Source organism: Oncorhynchus masou, chromosome 13, assembly GCF_036934945.1.
Source record: "Oncorhynchus masou masou isolate Uvic2021 chromosome 13, UVic_Omas_1.1, whole genome shotgun sequence".
Classification (NCBI taxonomy): domain Eukaryota; kingdom Metazoa; phylum Chordata; class Actinopteri; order Salmoniformes; family Salmonidae; genus Oncorhynchus; species Oncorhynchus masou.
This window is the reverse complement of record NC_088224.1, coordinates 32,435,374-32,450,430: the sequence shown is the minus strand read 5'-3', so window position 1 is coordinate 32,450,430 and position 15,057 is coordinate 32,435,374.

The window sequence follows — 15,057 nt, the reverse complement described above, 5'->3', positions numbered from 1 at the left end:
GAGCAATGGATTGATTAAAAAAATGCATTGCAATGTCATGTAGTAGATAACTAGCAAGTCATAGTGTGGATTGTTGGTTACTTTGTTTTTACCACAGACAGCCCCACTCTGATATTTTTATTGGCAAAAGACCTGATGTGATTGGCCAAAATAATAGTAAAACAAAATATCAGAATTAGACTGCCTGTGTAAATGTATCCTTTGTGCTCACAGATCTGAAAAGACTGCTTAGGTCAGGGTTTTCCAAACTCGGCCCTAGCACTACACAGCTGATTCAAATAATCAACTAATAATCAAGCTTTGATCATTTGAATCAGCTGTGTAGTGTTATGGCAAAAACCAAAATGTGCACGCCTTGGGGTCCCGAGGACCAAGTTTGGGAATCGCTGGATTAGGTGGATGCAACATGGTAGCAGCAACACTTAACCTATTGGAAGGTTTGGTGGTGCCATCACCATATTGCTTACGTCTACTTTCAAACCTTTGAACACTGAAATGGAAACTGGAAGTTTTTTCTAAAGGCTGTGCCTTACTTTAACCTTTCTAGCGCAGGTGTTCTGCTAGCAGAACCCTACGACAACATTCCGCTGAAAAGGTAGCGAGCGAAATTCAAAAATATGTTTTAAAAATATGTAACTGTAACACATTAAGTCCAATACAGCAAATGATTAACAAGATGTTTATCTACCCATCGTGTCCAATTTAAAAAATGCTATACAGCGAAAGCACAACATATGATTATGTTAGGTCATAGCAAGAATCCAAAAAACACAGCCATTTTTACAGCCAAAGATAGGAGTCACAAAAAGCAGAAATATAGATAAAATTAATCACTAACCTTTTATGATCTTCATCAGATGACACTCATAGAACATCATGTTACACAATACATGTATGTTTTGTTCGATAATGTGCATATTTATATCCAAAAATCTCAGTTTACATTGGCGTGTTACGTGCAGTAATGTTTTGATTCCAAAACATCCGGTGATTTTGCTCATAATAAACATTGATAAAAGATACAAGTGTTGTTCACAGAATTAAAGATAGACTTCTCCTTAATGCAACCGCTGTGTCAGGTTTCAAAAAAGCTTTACGGAAAAATCATAATCTGAGAATGGCACTCAGAGCCCAATCCAGCCAGAGAAATATCTGCAATTTTAGAGTCAACAGAAGTTAGAAATAACACTATAAATATTCACTTACCTTTGATGATCTTCATCAGAAGGCACTCCCATGAATCCCAGTTTGACAATAAATTACTGATTTGTTCCATGAGGTCCATCATTTATGTCCAAATAGCCACTTGTTGTTAGCGTGTTCAGCCAAGTAATCCATCTTTATGAGGTGCGAGCATTTCATCCAGACAAAAACTCAAAAAGTTCCATTACAGGTTGTAGAAACAAGTCAAACGATGTATGGAATCAATCTTTAGGATGTTTTTAACATAAAACATCGATAAGCTTTCAACCGGAGAATTCATATGTCTGAAGAAAAGCACTGGAACAAGAGCTAACTCTGTCGGGAGAGCATTTCATGAGCCTGAGACACTCTGCCAGACCACTGACTCAAACAGGTCTCATGAGCCCCTCCTTTATAGTAGAATCCTCATTCAAGTTTCTAAAGACGGTTGACATCTAGTGGATGCCGTAGGAAGTGGAACTTGACTCCATAGACACTGTGTATTCGGTCGGCCAAGCTTTGAAAAACTACAAACCTCAGATATCCCACTTCCTGGTTGGATATTTCTCAGGTTTTCACCTGCCATATGCATTCTGTTATACTCACAGACATCATTCACACAGTTTTAGAATCTTCAGAGTGTTTTCTATCCAATACTAATAATAATATGCATATATTAGCATCTGGGACAGAGTAGAAGGCAGTTCACTCTGGGCACGCTATTCATCCAAAAGTGAAAATGCTGCCCCCTATCCCAAAAAGGATAACTTACCAGACGGAACTGCAATGTCATGTTAAATTCTTTATTTTAAAAAGTTGGCTCTGATATTGATTGACATGCTGTTTTGCAGGTCCAGAGGCGTTGTTGCACGTTCCTGATGGATACATTGTAACTCAGTGGAAAAGTCTCAATGCCTTGTTTGTCAAATTTTCCCAATCAAATGTGGAGGTAAGAAAGTCCTGGGGTGTCATTTATCAATATTGCATAGAAACTGATCATGCTCTGAAATGTAAACATTAGATTGTCTGAAAATTGACAAAAATGCACATATGATTCTTTGTTGCAATGGTTGAACATTTTAAACGTAAAAAGAAATACAATTTAACTTGTGCTGGTGATTGCAGTTGCCCTTAACTGATTTCCTCTTCCACAGTATGGCAATCTCTCGCTTCAACTGGTTTATCAGAACTCTGCTGGAGAGTTGTCCACCACAATGGTATCCTGTTTCCCTCAACCTTTCAACTCAAGAAAGGTAGAAGAACCCTTTGGGGATTTATGGGGATTCCCAAATATTCCCACTGCACCCTATATGATAGATCAAACCCCAGTCATCACCAATGTTCCTTCAACATCTGCAGCATCTAACCCACTAGGAGCATTTTGCTTGTGGGGCTTCCCATTCATTCCTACTGGAGCATTTCTTCCTTGTAAAGAATCCACAACTCCAGCCACTACGACTGTGACCACAACTGCTGCCACTACGGCAGCCGCTGCCACAACAACTGCAGCTGCCACAACAACTGCAGCTGCCACAACGACAGCCCCTGCCACCACAAGTGCAGCCGCCACTACGACTACAGCAGACACCACAAATCAGGCTGTTACCACAAGAGCAGCAGCAGCTACAACAACAACTGCAGCCGCAACTACGACATTCGCTGCCACCACAACTGCAGCCGCCAATACAACCGCTACCACAACAGCAGCTGCCACTAAGACAACAGCAGCTACCGCCTCAACTACAGATACCACTAAGACAATCCATGCCAACACAACAGCAGCTACTGCAACCACAAGTGCAGCTGCTAACACAACTGCAGCTGCCACTACGACAACAGCCGCTACCACCACAACTGCAGACATTACTAAGACAACACCTGCCACCATGACAACAGCCGCTGCCACCACTTCTGCAGCCCCTGGCACCATAACTGCAGATGCCACTTCAATAGATCCTGCCACCACAACTGCAGCTGAAATTACAACAGACCCTGCCACCACAACTGCAGACACCAATGCGACTACTACTAATACTGCAGCTTCCACTACGTCAGCCTCTGCCACCACAGCAACAATAGCCACCAGCACAACTGTAGCCGCCACTACGACTACACCAGATACTACGACTACAGCAGCCACTGCCACCACAACTCTAGCTGGTACCACAAGAGCAGCATCTGCAACCACAACAGCAGCCGCAACAACGACTGGTACCACAACAGCAGCTGCCACTACGATTGCTAACACAACTGCAGCTACTACTACGACGACAGCCGCTGCCACCATAACTGCAGCTGCAATTACGACAGACCCTACCACCACAACTGCAGACACCAATGTGATTACTACCACTACTGCAGCTTCCTCTAAGTCAGTCTCTGCCACCACAGCAACATCAGCCACCAGCACAACTGTAGCCGCCACTACGACTACAGCAGACATCACAACTGCAGCTGCCACTACGACCGCTATCACAACAGCAGCTGCCACTATGACGACAGCCGCTGCCACCAGAACTGCAGCTTCCACTATGACGACAGCCGCTGCCACCACAACTGCAGGTGCCACCACAAAAACAGCCGCTGCCACCACTACTGTAGCTCCTGCCACCGTAACTGCAGACATACCTACGTTAGCCCCTGCCACCACAAATATGACAGCCCCTGTCACCACAGCAACAGCAGCCGCCACCACAACTGTAGCCACCACTACAACTACAGCAGCCACTACAACAGTACCAACTGCCACCACAACTCCAGCTGGTACCACAAAAGCTGCAACCACAACTGCAGCTGCCACTACGAGAGCTGCCACTTCGACAACACCCCCTGCCACCACAACTTTAGCCGCTACCACAACAGCAGACACTGCAAATACATGTGCATATGCTACCACATCTGCAGCTGCCACTATGACGACAGCCGCTGACACCACGACAACAGCCATTGCCACCACTACTGCATCCCCTGCCACTGTAACTGCAGCCACAAATAGGATAGCCCCTGCCAACACAACTGCAGACACTACCACAACTACTACCACAACTGCAGCTTCCACTATGACAGTCCCTGCCACCACAGCAACAGCAGCTGCCACCAAAACTGTAGGCACCACTATGAATACAGCAGCCACTATAACAGTAACAACTGCAACCACAATTGCAGCTGCCCCTACGACAACAACCGCTATCACCACAATGGCCCCTGCCCCTAAGACAACAGCCACTACCACCACAGCTGCAGCTGTCACTATGACGACGGCCGGTGCCACCACAACTGCAGCTGACACCACCACGACAGCCCTTCCCACCACAACTGGAGACACCACTAAGACAATCTATGCCACCACAACTATAGCCACTACCAGAACAGGAGCCACAGCAACCACAAGTGCAGCCGCTACATCAACTGCAGCTGCCACTATGATAACAGCCACTGACACCACTACTGCAGCCGCTGCCACCGTAACTAAGGACACCACTACGACAGCCCCTGCCACCACAACGACAACCAATGCCACCACAATTTCAGCCGCTACCACAACAGCAGCCACTGCCACCACAACTGCAGCTGCAATAACGACAGACCCTGCCACCACAAATGCAGACTCCACTACAACACCTACCACAACTGCAGCTTCCACTATGACAGCCTCTGCCAACATAGCAACATTAGTCGCCAGCACAACTGTAGCTGCCACTACAGCTAAAGCAGCCACTACAACAGCAGCCGCTGCCACCACAACTCCAGCTGGTACCACAAGAGCAGCCGTTGCAACCCCAACTGCATTTGCCACCACTACGACTGCTACCACAACAGCAGCTGCCACTATGATGACAGTCGCTGCCACCACAACTGCATCTGCCACTATGGCGACAGCTGCTGCAACCACAACTGCAGCTGCCAACATGACAACAGCCGCTGCCACCATAACTAAGGATGCCAATACGACAGGCCCTGCCACCACAACTGGAGACACCACTAAGACAACTCATGCCGCAACTTTAGTCGCTACCAACACAACAGCCACTGCAACCACAAGTGCAGCTGCTACCACAACAGCAGCTGCAATAAAGATAAACCCCGCCACTACGACTACAGCAGACACCACAAATCAGGCTGTTACCACAAGAGCAGCAGCAGCTACAACAACAACTGCAGCCGCAACTACGACATTCGCTGCCACCACAACTGCAGCCGCCAATACAACCGCTACCACAACAGCAGCTGCCACTAAGACAACAGCAGCTACCGCCTCAACTACAGACACCACTAAGACAATCCATGCCAACACAACAGCAGCCACTGCAACCACAAGTGCAGCTGCTAACACAACTGCAGCTGCCACTACGACAACAGCCGCTACCACCACAACTGCAGACATTACTAAGACAACACCTGCCACCATGACAACAGCCGCTGCCACCACTTCTGCAGCCCCTGGCACCATAACTGCAGATGCCACTTCAATAGATCCTGCCACTACAACTGCAGCTGAAATTACAACAGACCCTGCCACCACAACTGCAGACACCAATGCGACTACTACTAATACTGCAGCTTCCACTACGTCAGCCTCTGCCACCACAGCAACAATAGCCACCAGCACAACTGTAGCCGCCACTACGACTACACCAGATACTACGACTACAGCAGCCACTGCCACCACAACTCTAGCTGGTACCACAAGAGCAGCATCTGCAACCACAACAGCAGCCGCAACAACGACTGGTACCACAACAGCAGCTGCCACTACAATTGCTAACACAACTGCAGCTACTACTACGACGACAGCCGCTGCCACCATAACTGAAGCTGCAATTACGACAGACCCTACCACCACAACTGCAGACACCAATGTGATTACTACCACTACTGCAGCTTCCTCTAAGTCAGTCTCTGCCACCACAGCAACATCAGCCACCAGCACAACTGTAGCCGCCACTACGACTACAGCAGACATCACAACTGCAGCTGCCACTACGACCGCTATCACAACAGCAGCTGCCACTATGACGACAGCCGCTGCCACCAGAACTGCAGTTTCCACTATGACAACAGCCGCTGCCACCACAACTGCAGGTGCCACCACAAAAACAGCCGCTGCCACCACTACTGTAGCTCCTGCCACCATAACTGCAGACATACCTACGTTAGCCCCTGCCACCACAAATATGACAGCCCCTGTCACCACAGCAACAGCAGCCGCCACCACAACTGTAGCCACCACTACAACTACAGCAGCCACTACAACAGTACCAACTGCCACCACAACTCCAGCTGGTACCACAAAAGCTGCAACCACAACTGCAGCCGCCACTACGAGAGCTGCCACTTCGACAACACCCCCTGCCACCACAACTTTAGCCGCTACCACAACAGCAGACACTGCAAATACAGGTGCATATGCTACCACAACTGCAGCTGCCACTATGACGACAGCCGCTGACACCACGACAACAGCCATTGCCACCACTACTGCATCCCCTGCCACTGTAACTGCAGCCACAAATAGGATAGCCCCTGCCAACACAACTGCAGACGCTACCACAACTACTACCACAACTGCAGCTTCCACTATGAAAGTCCCTGCCACCACAGCAACAGCAGCTGCCACCAAAACTGTAGGCACCACTATGAATACAGCAGCCACTATAACAGTAACAACTGCAACCACAATTGCAGCTGCCCCTACGACAACAACCGCTATCACCACAATGGCACCTGCCCCTAAGACAACAGCCACTACCACCACAGCTGCAGCTGTCACTATGACGACGGCCGGTGCCACCACAACTGCAGCTGACACCACCACGACAGCCCTTCCCACCACAACTGGAGACACCACTAAGACAATCTATGCCACCACAACTATAGCCACTACCAGAACAGGAGCCACAGCAACCACAAGTGCAGCCGCTACATCAACTGCAGCTGCCACTATGATAACAGCCACTGACACCACTACTGCAGCCGCTGCCACCGTAACTAAGGACACCACTACGACAGCCCCTGCCACCACAACGACAACCAATGCCACCACAATTCCAGCCGCTACCACAACTGCAGCTGCAATAACGACAGACCCTGCCACCACAAATGCAGACTCCACTACAACACCTACCACAACTGCAGCTTCCACTATGACAGCCTCTGCCACCATAGCAACAGCAGTCGCCAGCACAACTGTAGCCACTGCTACCACAACTACAGCTGGTTCCACAAGAGCATCCGCTGCCACCACAACTGCCTTTGCCACCACTATGACTGCTACCACAACAGCAGCTGCCACTATGATGACAGCCGCTGCCACCACAACTGCATCTGCCGCTATGGCGACAGCTGCTGCAACCACAACTGCAGCTGCCAACATGACAACAGCCGCTGCCACCACTACTGCAGCCCCTGCCACCATAACTAAGGACACCACTACGACAGCCCCTGCCACCACAACTGGAGACACCACTAAGACAACTCATGCCACAACTTTAGTCGCTACCAACACAGCAGCCACTGCAACCATAAGTGCAGCTGCTACCACAACAGCAGCTGCAATAAAGATAAACCCTGCCACCACAACTGCAGCCACCACTACGACTGCTAGCACAACAGCAGCTGCCACCACGACAACAGCATCTGCCACCACAACTGCAGCTGCCACCACGACAACAGCTGCCACCACAACTGCAGCTGCCACTATGACAGCAGCTGCCACCACAACTGCAGCTGCCACCACAACTGCAGCTGACACCACCACGACAGCCCTTCCCAACACAACTGGAGACACCACTAAGACAATCTATGCCACCACAACTTTAGCCACTACCAGAACAGGAGCCACAGCAACCACAAGTGCAGCCGCTACATCAACTGCAGCTGCCACTATGATAACAGCCGCTGACACCACTACTGCAACCACTACCACTGTAACTAAGGACGCCACTACGACAGCCCCTGCCACCACAACGACAACCCATGCCACCACAACTTCAGCCGCTACCACAACAGCAGCCACTGCCACCACAACTGCAGCTGCCACCACGACGACAGCATCTGCCACCACAACTGCAGCTGCCACCACAACTTCAGCCGCTGCCACAACAGCAGCCACTGCCACCACAACTGCAGCTGCAATAACGACAGACCCTGCCACCACAAATGCAGACGCCACTATGACACCTACCACAACTGCAGCTTCCACTATGACAGCCTCTGCCAACATAGCAACAGCAGTCGCCAGCACAACTGTAGCTGCCACTACAGCTACAGCAGCCACTACAACAGCAGCCGCTGCCACCACAACTCCAGCTGGTACCACAAGAGCAGCCGCTGCAACCCCAACTGCATTTGCCACCACTACGACTGCTACCATAACAGCAGCTGCCACTATGATGACAGTCGCTGCCACCACAACTGCATCTGCCACTATGGCGACAGCTGCTGCAACCACAACTGCAGCTGCCAACATGACAACAGCCGCTGCCACCATAACTAAGGACGCCAATACGACAGCCCCTGCCACCACAACTGGAGACACCACTAAGACAACTCATGCCGCAACTTTAGTCGCTACCAACACAACAGCCACTGCAACCACAAGTGCAGCTGCTACCACAACAGCAGCTGCAATAAAGATAAACCCTGCCACTACAACTGCAGCCACCAGTACGAATGCTAGCACAACAGCAGCTGCCACCACATCGACAGCAGCTGCTACTACGTCGACAGCAGCTGCCACCACAACTGCAGCTGCCACCACGACAACAGCTGCCACCACGACAACAGCTGCCACCACAACTGCAGCTGCATCCACAACTGCAGCTGCATCCATGACAATAGCTGCCACCACAACTGCAGCTGCCACCACGACAACAGCTGCCACTACGACAGCAGCTGCCACCACAACAGCAGCTGACAAAACAACTGCAGCTGCCACCACAACAATAGCCGCTGCCACCACAACAATAGCCGCTGCCACCACAACTGCAGCCCCTGCCACCATAACTGCAGACGTCCCTAAGACAGCCCCTGCCACCACAACTGCAGCCACATATACGACCGCCCCGGCCACCACATCAACAGCAGCCACCACCACAACTGTAGCCGCCACTACAACTACAGCAGCCACTACAACAGTAGCAATTGCCACCACAAGTCCAGCTGGTACCACAAGAGCAGCACCTGCAACCACAACTTTAGCCGCTATCAGAACAGCAGCCACTGCAACCACAAGTGCAGCTGCCACCACAACAGCATCTGCGACCACAACTGCAGCTGCGACCACAACTGCAGCTGCCACCACAACTGCAGCTGCCACCACGACAGCAGCTGCAACCACCACAGCAGCTGCCACCACGACAACAGCCGCTGCCACCACTACTGCAGCCTCTGCCACCACAACTGGAGACACCACTAAGACAACCCATGCCACCACAACTTCAGCCGCTACCACAACAGCAGCCACAGCAACCACAAGTGCAGCTGCTACCACAACTGCAGCTGCCACTATGACAACAGCCGCTGACACCACTACTGCAGCCGCTGCCACCGTGATTAAGGACGCCACTATGACAGTCCCTGCCACCACAACTGGATACATAACTAAGACAACCCATTCCACCACACCTTTAGCCGTGACCACAACAGCAGCCACTGCCATCACAACTACAGCTGTAATAACGACAGCCCCTGCCACCACAGCAACAGCAGCCGCCACCACAACTGTAGCCGCCACTACAACTACAGCAGCCACCACGACAGCAGCGGCCACCACAACAGCAGCTGCCACCACTACAACAGCCGCTGCCACCACTACTGCAGCCCCTGCCACCATAACTGCAGACGTCCCTACGACAGCCCTTGCCACCACAACTGCAGCCACATATACGACAGCCCCTGCCACCACAGCAACAGCAGCCGCCACCACAACTACAGCAGCCACTACAACAACAGTAGCAACTGCCACCACAACTCCAGCTGGTACCACAAGAGCAGCAGCTGCAATCACAACTTTAGCCGCTACCAGAACAGCAGCCACTGCAACCACAAGTGCAGCTGCCACCACAACAGCATCTGCGACCACAACTGCAGCTGCGACCACAACTGCAGCTGCCACCACAACTGCAGCTGCCACCACGACAGCAGCTGCCACCACCACAGCAGCTGCCACCACGACAACAGCCGCTGCCACCACTACTGCAGCCTCTGCCACCACAACTGGAGACACCACTAAGACAACCCATGCCACCACAACTTCAGCCGCTACCACAACAGCAGCCACAGCAACCACAAGAGCAGCAGCTGCAATCACAACTTTAGCCGCTACCAGAACAGCAGCCACTGCAACCACAAGTGCAGCTGCCACCACAACTGCAGCTGCCACCACGACAACAGCTGCCACCACAACTGCAGCTGCATCCATGACAATAGCTGCCACCACAACTGCAGCTGCCACCACAACAACAGCTGCCACCACGACAGCAGCTGCCACCACAACAGCAGCTGACAAAACAACTGCAGCTGCCACCACGACAATAGCCGCTGCCACCACAACTGCAGCCCCTGCCACCATAACTGCAGACGTCCCTACGACAGCCCCTGCCACCACAACTGCAGCCACATATACGACCGCCCCGGCCACCACATCAACAGCAGCCACCACCACAACTGTAGCCGCCACTACAACTACAGCAGCCACTACAACAGTAGCAATTGCCACCACAAGTCCAGCTGGTACCACAACAGCAGCACCTGCAACCACAACTTTAGCCGCTATCAGAACAGCTGCCACTGCAACCACAAGTGCAGCTGCCACCACAACAGCATCTGCGACCACAACTGCAGCTGCGACCACAACTGCAGCTGCCACCACAACTGCAGCTGCCACCACGACAGCAGCTGCCACCACCACAGCAGCTGCCACCACGACAACAGCCGCTGCCACCACTACTGCAGCCTCTGCCACCACAACTGGAGACACCACTAAGACAACCCATGCCACCACAACTTCAGCCGCTACCACAACAGCAGCCACAGCAACCACAAGTGCAGCTGCTACCACAACTGCAGCTGCCACTATGACAACAGCCGCTGACACCACTACTGCAGCCGCTGCCACCGTAATTAAGGATGCCACTATGACAGTCCCTGCCACCACAACTGGATACATAACTAAGACAACCCATTCCACCACACCTTTAGCCGTGACCACAACAGCAGCCACTACCATCACAACTACAGCTGTAATAACGACAGCCCCTGCCACCACAGCAACAGCAGCCGCCACCACAACTGTAGCCGCCACTACAACTACAGCAGCCACCACGACAGCAGCTGCCACCACAACAGCAGCTGCCACCACGACAACAGCCGCTGCCACCACTACTGCAGCCCCTGCCACCATAACTGCAGACGTCCCTACGACAGCCCTTGCCACCACAACTGCAGCCACATATACGACAGCCCCTGCCACCACAGCAACAGCAGCCGTCACCACAACTACAGCAGCCACTACAACAGTAGCAACTGCCACCACAACTCCAGCTGGTACCACAAGAGCAGCAGCTGCAACCACAACTTTAGCCGCTACCAGAACAGCAGCCACTGCAACCACAAGTGCAGCTGCCACCACAACTGCAGCTGCCACTACGATAACAGCCACTACCAGCATAACTTCAGACACCACTACGACAGCCTCTGCCACCACAACTGGAGACACCACTAAGACAACCCATGCCACCACAACTTCAGCCGCTACCACAACAGCAGCCACAGCAACCACAAGTGCAGCTGCCACCACAACTGCAGCTGCCACTACGATAACAGCCGGTACCAGCATAACTGCAGACACCACTGCGACAGCCCCTGCCACCACAACTGGAGACACCACTTAGACAACTCATGCCACCACAATTTTAGTCCCTACCAACACAGCAGCCACTGCAACCACAAGTGCAACTGCTACCACAACAGCAGCTGCAATAAAGACAGACCCTGCCACCACAACTGCAGCCACCACTACGACTGCTAGCACAACAGCAGCTGCCACCACGACAACAGCTGCCACCATGACAACAGCTGCCACCACAACTGCAGCTGCCACCACGACAGCAGCTGCCACCACAACTGCAGCTGCCACCACAACTGCAGCTGCCACCACGACAGCAGCTGCCACCACAACAGCAGCTGCCACCACGACAACAGCCGCTGACACCACTACTGCAGCCACTGCTACCGTAATTAAGGACGCCACTATGACAGCCCCTGCCACCACAACTGGAGACATAACTAAGACACCCCATGCCACCACACCTTTAGCCGTGACCACAACAGCAGCCACTGCCATCACAACTACAGCTGTAATATCAACAGCCCCTGCCACCACAGCAAAAGTAGCCGCCCCCACAACTGTAGCCGCCACAACAACTACAGCAGCCACTACAACATTTACATTACATTTAAGTCATTTAGCAGACGCTCTTATCCAGAGCGACTTACAAATTGGTGAATTCACCTTCTGACATCCAGTGGAACAGCCACTTTACAATAGTGCATCTAAATCATTTAAGGGGGGGGGGTGAGAAGGATTACTTATCCTATCCTAGGTAGCAACTGCCACCACAACTCCAGCTGGTACTACAAGAGCAGCAGCTGCAACCACAACTTTAGTCGCTACCAGAACAGCAGCCACTGCAACCACAACTTTAGCCGCTACCAGAACAGCAGCCACTGCAACCACAAGTGCAGCTGCCACCACAACTGCAGCTGCCACTACGATTACAGCCGCTACCAGCATAACTTCAGACACCACTACGACAGCCCCTGCCACCACAACTGGAGACACCACTAAGACAACCCATGCCACCACAACTTCAGCCGCTACCACAACAGCAGCCACAGCAACCACAAGTGCAACTGCTACAGCAACTGCAGCTGCCCCTAAGATGACAGTCGCTGCCACCGCAACAGAAGCTGCCACCACAACTGCAGCTACCGCCACGACAACATCCGCTTACACTACTACTGCAGCCCCTGCCAATGTCACTAAGGATGCCACTACAACAGCCCCTGCCACCACAACTGCAGACACTACCAAGACTACCCCTGCCACCACAACTGCAGCTACTGCCACGACAACATCTGCTTACACTACTACTGCAGCCCCTGCCACTGTAACTAAGGATGCCACTACAACAGCCCCTGCCACCACTACTGCAGCCCCTCCCACCAAGGCTGTAGACGCCACTAAGACAGCCCCTGCCACCACAGCTGCAGCTGCAATTACGACAGACCCTGCCACCACAACGGCTAACGCCAATGTGACTACTACCACAACTGCAGCTTCCACTACGCAGTTCTCTGCCACCACAGCAACAGCAGCCACCAGCACAACTGTAGCCGCCACTATGACTAAAGCAGCCACTACAACAGCAGCCACTGCCACCACAACTCCAGCTGGTACCACAAGAGCAGCAGCTGCAACCACAACTGCAGCCACCACTACAACATTCGATGCCACCACAACTGCAGACACCACTATGGCAACCCCTGCCACCACAACTTTAGCCACTTCCATTACATCAGCCACAGCTACCACAACTGCTGCTGCCACTACGATAACAGCCACTATCACCACAAATGCAGACACCACTACGACAACCCCTGCCACCACAACTGCATACTCAACTATGACATTCCCTGCCACCACAACTGGAACCACCACTTCACAGCCACTGCCATCACAATTGCAGCTTCCACTACGACAGCAGCTGATGCCACCACATCTGCTGTCAACAGAATTGCATTCACTACCACAAATGTAAACACCACAACTGCCACTACGGCAGCCTCTGCCACCTGAACTTCAACCGCTACAACAACAGCAGCCTCTGCCACCACAACAGCAGTCACCACTATGACAGCCTCTGCCACCACACCTTCAGCCGCTACAATAACAGTCGCTAATGATAACAGCCGTTGCCACCACAACTGCAGCCGCCACTGACATGCCATGTCACCACAATTGGATACGCCACTACGATAGTCGGTGCCATCCCAAATGCAACTGCCAGTATTACAGCAGCTGTTGCAACCACAACTGCAACAGCCACCACATCTTTAGTTGCTGCCAACAAAACTACAGATGCCACTATGACAGCCCCTGCTAAAACAACAGCACCCTCTGCAACCAAAACAGCGGTTGCCACTACGACAGCCACCATAACTTCAGCCGCTACATCAACAGCAACCTCTGCCACCACAACAGCAGTTGCTAACTATGACAGCCGCTGCCTCCACAATTGAAGACGCCACTATGACAGTCGGTGCAATCCCAACTGCAGCAGCCAGTATTACAGCAGCTGCTACCACCACAACTGCAGCCGCCACCACAACTGCAGCCACCACCACAACTGCAGCCGCCGCTAAGACAACAATTGCTGCAACCACAACTGCAGTTGCTGCCAGCAAAACTTCAGCCACCACTATGACAGCCCCTGCCACCACAACAGCAGCCGCCACCGCAACTGTAACCATCACTACGACAGCCCATTACACACTTTAACTGCAGCAGCCACTACAACTGTAGCCGCCACCACAACTGTAACCGCCACTACGACAGGCTCTGCCACCTCAACTTCAGCCGCTACCACAACAACTGCCGCTACCTCTACGACAACCCTTGCCACCATAACTGCAGCTGCCACTTTGAAAACTACTGCCACCACAGCTGGTAACCCAACTGCTGCTGCCACTATGACAACAGCTGCTGCCACTACGACAGCCCTTGCCACCCTAACCATAGCTGCCACTACGGAAGCTACTGCCACCACAACTGCAGCAGCCACTACATCAGCAGTCGCTTCCACCACAACTGCT